Raw genomic sequence first — 7,798 nt, forward strand, 5'->3', positions numbered from 1 at the left:
TGACTCTGACTCCAGCATCTGCAGTTCTTGCTTTCTCCAACATCTTGCATTTACCCTGTCAAGGCTTCGAAGAATTTTGTGGTTTCAATAAAGTCTTCTCTCATTTTTCTAAACTTCAGAGAGAACAGGCCCAACCTGCTCAACATATTTTCTTAAGAAAATGCCTCCAGACCTGGGAACAACTTAACGAATCTTCTCTGGATGTTTGCAATGCCAATATCCTATTGGATTGACAGGAACCATTTGTTTAATCCTCAATATTAACTCCACAGCCTTTTCTGCTACTTGCATTCCAACTCGTATTAAGTTTAGTGCAGTCAATATTGAAGGATATACCAAAGTTTATCATTCACTGTTTTGGGTACTGTTCATTACCTTCCAGTGGTATCCTATGTGAACTCTAGATCACTACCTATCCTTTCCATCACAAAGGCCATTTATTTCAGAGATAGTAGGAACTGCAGATGCTGGAGAATCTGAGATAACAAGGTGTAGAGCTGGATGAACACAGCAGGCCAAGCAGCATCAGAGGAGCAGGAAGACTGACGTTTCGGGCCCAGACACTTCTTCAGAAATGGGGGAGGGGAAGGGGGTTCTGAAATAAATAAGGAGAGAGGGGGAGGCGGATAGAAGATGGATAGAGGAGAAGATAGGTGGAGAGGAGACAGACGGGTCAAAGAGGCGGGGATGGAGCCAGTAAAGGTGAGTGTAGGTGGGGAGTTAGGGAGGACGGACAGGTCAGGAGGGCGGGATGAGGTTAGTAGGTAGGAGATGGGGCTTGAGGTGGGAGGAGGGGGTAGGTGGGAGGAAGGACAGGTTAGGGAGGCAGGGACAAGCTGGGCTGGTTTTGGGATGCAGTAGGGGGAGGGGAGATCTTGAAGCTTGTGAAGTCCACATTATACCATTGGGCTGCAGGGTTCCCAAGCAGAATATGAGGTGCTGTTCCTGCAACCTTCTGGTGACATCGTTGTGGCAGTGCAGGAGGCCCAGGATGGACATGTCTTCTGCGGAATGGGAGGTGGAGTTGAAATGGTTCACGACTGGGAGATGCAGTTGTTTAGTGCGAACCGAGCATAGGTGTTCTGCAAAGCGGTCCCCAAGCCTCCGCTTGGTTTCTCCAATGTAGGGGAGGCCACAACGGGAACAGCAGATGCAGTATACTACATTAGCAAATGTGCAGGTGAACATCTGCTTGATGTGGAAAGTCTTCTTGGGGCCTGGGATGGGGGTGAGGGGGGAGGTGTAGGGGCAGGTGTAGCACTTCCTGCGTTTGCAGGGAAAAGTGCCGGGTGTGGTGGGGCTGGAGGGGAGTGTGGAGCAGACAAGGGAGTCCCAGAGAGAGTGGTTCCTCCGGAAAGCAGATAAGGGTGGGGAGGGAAAAATGTGTTTGGTGGTGGGGTCAGATTGCAGATGGCGGAAGTGTCGGAGGATGATGCGTTGGATCCGGAGGTTGGTGGAGTGGTATGTGAGGACGAGGGGGATTCTGTTTTGGTTGTTATTGCGGGGAGGGAGTGTGAGGGATGAGTTGCGGGAGACACGGTCAAGGCCGTTCTCGATCACTGATGGGGGGGATGTTGCAGTCCTTGAAAAACGAGGACATCTGAGATGTACGGGAGTGGAATGCCTCATCCTGGGAGCAGATGCGGCAGAGGCAAAGGAATTGGAAATAGGGGATGGCATTTTTGCAGGAAGGTGGGTGGGAGGAGGTGTATTCTAGGTAGCTGTGGGAGTCGGTGGACTTGAAATGGATATCAGTTTCTAGGTGGATGCCAGACATGGAAACAGAGAGGTCCAGGAAGGAGAGAAAGGTATCAGAGATGGTCCAGGTGAACCTAAGGTTGGGGTGGAAGGTGTTGGTGAAGTGGATGAACTGTTTAAGCTCCTCATGGGAGCACGAGGCGGCGCCGATACAGTCATCAATGTAACGGAGGAAGAGGTGGGGTTTAGGGCCAGTGTAGCTACGGAAGAGGGATTGTTCCACGTAACCTACAAAGATTTATTTATTTCACCTCGCAACATGATCCATCTGTACACAGTCTGCCATTTAAATCTCCATTCTTGCTTTTGTCACCTTGAGACTTTCCAATGTTCTCCTGGCCAGCCTCCCAAGTTCTGCAAACTGTAAACTTGAACTCATCCAAATCATTACTGCTCATATTTCACACTCACAGCAAACTCCGTTCACCCAACTCTCCTATGATCACTGAGCCTCATTGGCTTCATATATCGTCTTGATTTTTAAATTTCGTCCTTGTTAACAAATCTTTGCCACTGTATTCTAAAGAATGTGCTGAAGCCTGTCATACACTGTTTGTCACCCAGAGGTGTATAATAAAAACCAGAGATTATTATGTATGAAATATTATACTAAATATTATCCGTCATTGTTTTATTTATTGGGATCTTTGTTAAAGTCTATAATTCAATGTTTTACATGCTGCAGAAGATATTATATCCATTGTTTTATAAATTGGTTGTGTATACTGAAGCTTATCATCCCTACATTACAGTGACTCTCAAATGCAAAAGGACTTCCTTGGCTGTGAAGAACGTTGGAACTTCCTGAGGTCATGAAAGGCGCCATATAAATGCAAGTCTTTTTTTTTAAGTCATTCAACAATTTCTGAACCAAGGAGTATACTGTGTCAGAAGCTGCTAGAAACGCTTAGCAGGTCAGACAGTATCCGCAGAGAGAGGAACAGGAGTTAATGTTTCACTTCAATAAGCTTTCCTCAGAACAGAAAGAAGTGAGAGACAGGTACAAAGGCATGAAAGGGTGAAGGAAGTTATAAGATAAGGGGGAAGGCTGAAACACAGGAGGGATTAAATGGAAAGTGGGATAATGATCAAGTCAGACAAATATGCTGGTGGGACAAATTAAGAATAGAGTGAGTATCCCAAATGCCAAAATGACACCTGCACATGTGCAGATGTGGCCCCTGATGTCAGCCAGCAGTGGATCAGTGTGGTGGTGACCACACTATCCCTCACCAGCCACTGCCGATACCTCACTGCCCGCTCTGTCCAGTAGCCATGCCGCCCAGGGAGGGGCCCTTCCCAGAGTCTGGAGGCCATGCCTGTGGGTGGGGCTGCTGTTAACACCACTCCCCCACACCCTCGCCCCCTACTCCCCACCACCACCATCCTGAGGATGTCGGCCTCCAAGTCCTGAATTCCGCTTCCTTTGTTTATTGACATTTGTGGCAGCGTCATTTTTAAGATTGACTGCTGCTTTCCTCCCATCACTTCCAAGTGACATCAGGTCCTTTACATGTACGCACACTCTGCGCCACCTAGAGGTGGCATTTGCAGCAGACATAGCCAATTGACAAATAAATGCTAAGTTCAGATGAGGTGCAAAGGGCAACATCGAAACAATTTCCAGCCCCAGCTGTGTGGTTATGATCTAAAGTGATTGAATTTGATTGTTGAGTCCTGAAACCTGTGAAGTCGTGAATCGAAAGCTGAGGTGCTATTCCTTGAGTTTCCACTGACCTTCACTGAAACAGTGTCGGAGACTGAAGACCAAGATATCAGTGGGAATGGGACACAGAATTAAAATGTTAAGTAAGTGGAAACTGAAGCTCCACTAGGAGACAGAGGCATTAAACAAAAACTAAAATCCATTCTGAGTTAAGTCTCTACAATGCAGAGACGGCCACATTAGGGGCAGCTCATACGTCTTCTAAAGTGAAAGATGTACAAATAAATCATGGGCTCTGGATAGCAAGCAGGGAGGAGGTGAAGGAGTAGATGGCACATCTCCTATCCTTGCATGGGAAGCTGTCATTGTAAGGGGTGGGATTTGGGGTATTAGAGGAGTGGACCGAGGTATCACCAATGGAATGGGATAGAATATGTGGAGAAGAAGGGTTTGATGGTGTTCCTTGGAGACAGTAAAGGTTGTAAGATAGGAGAAGTGTAGGAAATGTGTTGGGCACTGTTAATCACAGTGACAGGAGTAGGATAGGTGAGATTACAGAGTTAAGGAAAATGACAGACATTTCAGAGGTGCTTGTATGTATGATGGTATGATCAGAACAAATGAGACAGGGCTGAAGTAACTGGAAGAATGGAGTAGGCGCCTCACAGAAAACAGTATCAAAAGAAATGTAGTCAAGGTATTGTGGAAATTTGAAATGGAAAAAGAAAATGAAATAATTAACAGATCAGTCAGCATTGGTGGAGAGAGAAACAGATCTTAAGACCATTTCGAGCTGATGACCTCTGTCATTAGCCTTACCATTGGATCATAGAATGATGTAGCGCAAGAGGAGACCAGTCAATCCATTATCCATTTGCTGGCCTCTTGCTCAAATTTTCTGGTCTGTGTTGTTTCACCAGAGCCATCCACAAATTTTCTCTTCAAGTTTTTCTTTTGTAATTTACTATGAAATCTGCTTCCACCACCCTTACAGGTATTTCCCATCATGATAGCGCACAATGTAAAAAATGGTTCTCCATGTTGTGTCTTTTTCCTTCTGGTGTAGGAGGTTCAGTGGCACAATGTGTAGTCCCTACCTCTGAGCCAGAAGATCTGCATTCAAGTCCACCTATGCACTCTCCCCAACTTGAAGACCACAGAAGATGTGATCATGACTTGGGCAAAACAGGTTGATTCTTAGTCCTTCCAATGTGCCAATGGCAAGCATCAAGAGTACAGGAGTGTTCTAATCAACAGCACCATGCAGTACCAGTGCACGAGCTTCCTAATGTTAAAATTCTCCAAACATAGGTTCTTGTGTGGCAAGTCTCCTTCTTGCTTTGTGGGCACTGCCAGAAGAATTACATTTCTTTTGGCAAACGCCTTACATCTCTGCCCGTTGCCACTGTCAACAGTCTGTCCTCGTTTGCTCAATCAAAACCATTCATGATTTTTGATCTGTCAGATCTCCATAAAACCTCTTCTGCTTCAAAGAGAACCAGCCCAACTTGTCTAGTCTTTTCATCAAGATGAATGCCGTCATCCTGGAGACCAATCTAATAAACACAATTTAGTGGGATCGTGGTGGCTTCATTGGGTAAAATGCTCGGAGAACCAGGCTATTGCCATACACATACAGGTTCAAATCCTGCCATGGCAGTAGGTAGACACCCAATTAAAATGACCGGTTAACTTTAATTAATTACTAAAATCTGTAATTGAAAGCTCGTCTCTGTAATGGTGACCATGTAACTATCATCAATTGTCAGAAAAATCCATCAGGTTCACAAATGTCTTTGAGGGAAGAAAATATGCCATCCTTACCCAGACTGGCTGACATTAGACTCTAAATCCACAGCAATGTGGTTGATTCTTAATTGCTTTCTGACTTGGCAAGTCAATCAGGTCAAGGGCAATTAGGGATGGTCAACAAAGGCTGGCCCTGTTGGTGATGTCTTCATCCTGTGAGAAAATGAAAAATAAATCTCTTCTTGCTCGTACAGAAATTGAATATCACTGGAAAAAGACATGTCACCAAAGGTTTTCATTTTCAATTAACCAGGAAGAATGCAAGAATGCCAACTTTCAAATGAACACAACAATTTATACAAAACTAAAAAAAACTCAATAAACTCTGTTTGCTAGAAATCAGAAACAAAAACAGAAATTGACGTTAAAAACTCAGCAGAATCTGTGGAGAGAAAGCAGAGTTAATGTTTCGAGTCCAGTGACCATTCTTCAGAACTGATATTAGCATGGAAAAGGTTGGGATATATGCTGAAGATGAGGTGTGGGGAGGGGCAAGGAGTGAATGATAGGTGGAGATGGAGACCAAAGAGAGAGTAAAACAGTTGGATAGACAAAGGCATGGTTAAAGGTCAGCCTGGGAGAATCAATAGCTGCGAATAGCATCGCATTTCCCACTTAAGAACGCTGCAGCCTTCACGACTCAACATTGAGTTCAATAATTTTGAGGCCTGACCATCTTCTCCCATGTCCTTACCCCAACCTGCCCACACACAAGACCTTGTCATCATATGGGCTGCTACCACAAACAACCCATTGTCAGCCAGTAATGGACCCCATTGGCAGCTATTCTGGAATTACTCAGCAGGTCTGGCGGAGAGAGAAAAACAGAGTTAACATGTAGGGTAGATGGTACTTCTTTGGAACTGGAGTAACTGGAGCTGTTCCAATCAGCTGGCTAAGGGCTGATTTTGCCAAATCACCTCCCTGTTGTAGTCACCCTTCCCAACGCTGACCCCATGGACTGTGCCAGTGAGCCAGCTCTCACCACCCTCTCCATATCTCCTTCCAGGATGTCCACCCACTCTGGTACAAAGCCCTTAGCACCAATGAGTTTATGGTAGAGGATTGCATTGAGGTTATGACCTTGACATTAACCTGGCTGGGTAGCAATTACACCTCCCTCTGTATGAACTATTGCACCTAGTTATGCCTTCCACTGCCTTAGACACACCTTAGTCAGTTCCTTTGTGCCTCTGGTTAACCCAGCTTCTTTGAGCATCTCATCTGGTTGTATCTCTCACATGCCTCATTTAAACTCCTTGTTCAACAACAGCCAGATAACCATTACACAGCGCAGTATTATTCACCTGTCCAGCACAGACCACCCCCAACACACCTTGCTGACTCTTAATTGAGTGCAGCAGTGCAAATTATAACTGTGCCACCCTCTCCCCACTCAGAACCCTTCCCTCGCTCCACGACACATCCACCTGCTGATGAAGACTCACTAACTGATTGAAACCATCCACGCTGCTCCTCACTTCCCACTCTACGATGACCTGACCAATTCACCTCCTGTCCATCTGCCATTTCGATGCCTCATCTGAAGCAACTTTCCTGAGGAAGATCTACCAGCAGGGATGGCATAGGAAACATGGGAGATCACTAACACGTTCCTTGGGACATACTTCATTGGTCAAATGGCATGTTCGAACTACCACGGTGAAATTGGCTCTTGCTAAACAGGTTCAGGAGAAGCCATGATGTGGAGGTGCCAGTGGTTGGACTGGGGTGAACAAGGTCAAAAATCACACGACACAAGGTTATAGTCGAACAGGCTTATTTGAAGACACAAGCTTTCGGAGTCTCACTCCTTCTTCAGGTGAAGAAGGTTCAAGAGAAGTCCTTCCATTGCCAGCAGTACAAACTCTTGATGTACTTGTGAGGAAACACAAATTCCTGAGGAGTGACCCCTGTACAGAGTAAGTGGTGGACTATTCCCCTTACTCACAGCAAATGAAGAGGCAATCACTTGGTTTTGGGACTTTGCACATGCTAAATATATCTACCTCCCATCCAAGTAGCACACCCAATTCCCTCACGGAGGTATCTTCATTGCTTTTCACATGCAAGTAACGATTATTGTGGAACATCGCTTCCAACCTTCTCCCACCTTCCCCTGCTCTGAATAGCTACCTTTAGTTTTCAATGTCTACTATGAGGCATCTTATTCGAGGGCTGCAAACTGCACTCCCCTGCTTTGTGACGCAAGGCAGAAAAATTTAACACAGACATAAAACACAAAGTGATACATTTTAGCAGGAAAGTGAGAAGAAGCAATATAATCACAAATTTACATTTCTAAAGGGGATGCAGGAACAAAGTGACAAATGAACAAAAGAATAGACTATTTGACTCTTCAAGATTGCATTGAATAAGATAGTGGCTGATCTTTTTATGTCTGAACTCTGCTTCACTGTTTCAGAGATAGTAGGAACTGCAGATGCTGGAGAATCTGAGATAACAAGGTGTAGAGCTGGATGAACACAGCAGGCCAAGCAGCATCAGAGGAGCAGGAAAGCTGACGTTTCGGGCCCAGACCCTTCTTCAGAAAGGTCTAGGCCC

The 7,798-nt window shown here is 45.4% G+C and overlaps 1 long non-coding RNA gene across 1 annotated transcript in view; it reads left to right on the plus strand.

The window, feature by feature from the left end:
• Positions 1-7,704, plus strand: part of LOC125488353 — a 21,594-nt gene extending 13,890 nt beyond the window's left edge. The window contains exons 2-3 of the long non-coding RNA XR_007266286.1: positions 1,693-1,696; positions 7,668-7,704. This is a non-coding gene — a long non-coding RNA (uncharacterized LOC125488353). The remainder of the gene's footprint in view (positions 1-1,692; positions 1,697-7,667) is intronic.
• The last annotated feature ends 94 nt before the right edge of the window (positions 7,705-7,798 follow it).

Source organism: Rhincodon typus, unplaced genomic scaffold (genome assembly GCF_021869965.1).
Source record: "Rhincodon typus isolate 14 unplaced genomic scaffold, sRhiTyp1.1 hic_rhity00000532, whole genome shotgun sequence".
NCBI lineage: Eukaryota > Metazoa > Chordata > Chondrichthyes > Orectolobiformes > Rhincodontidae > Rhincodon > Rhincodon typus.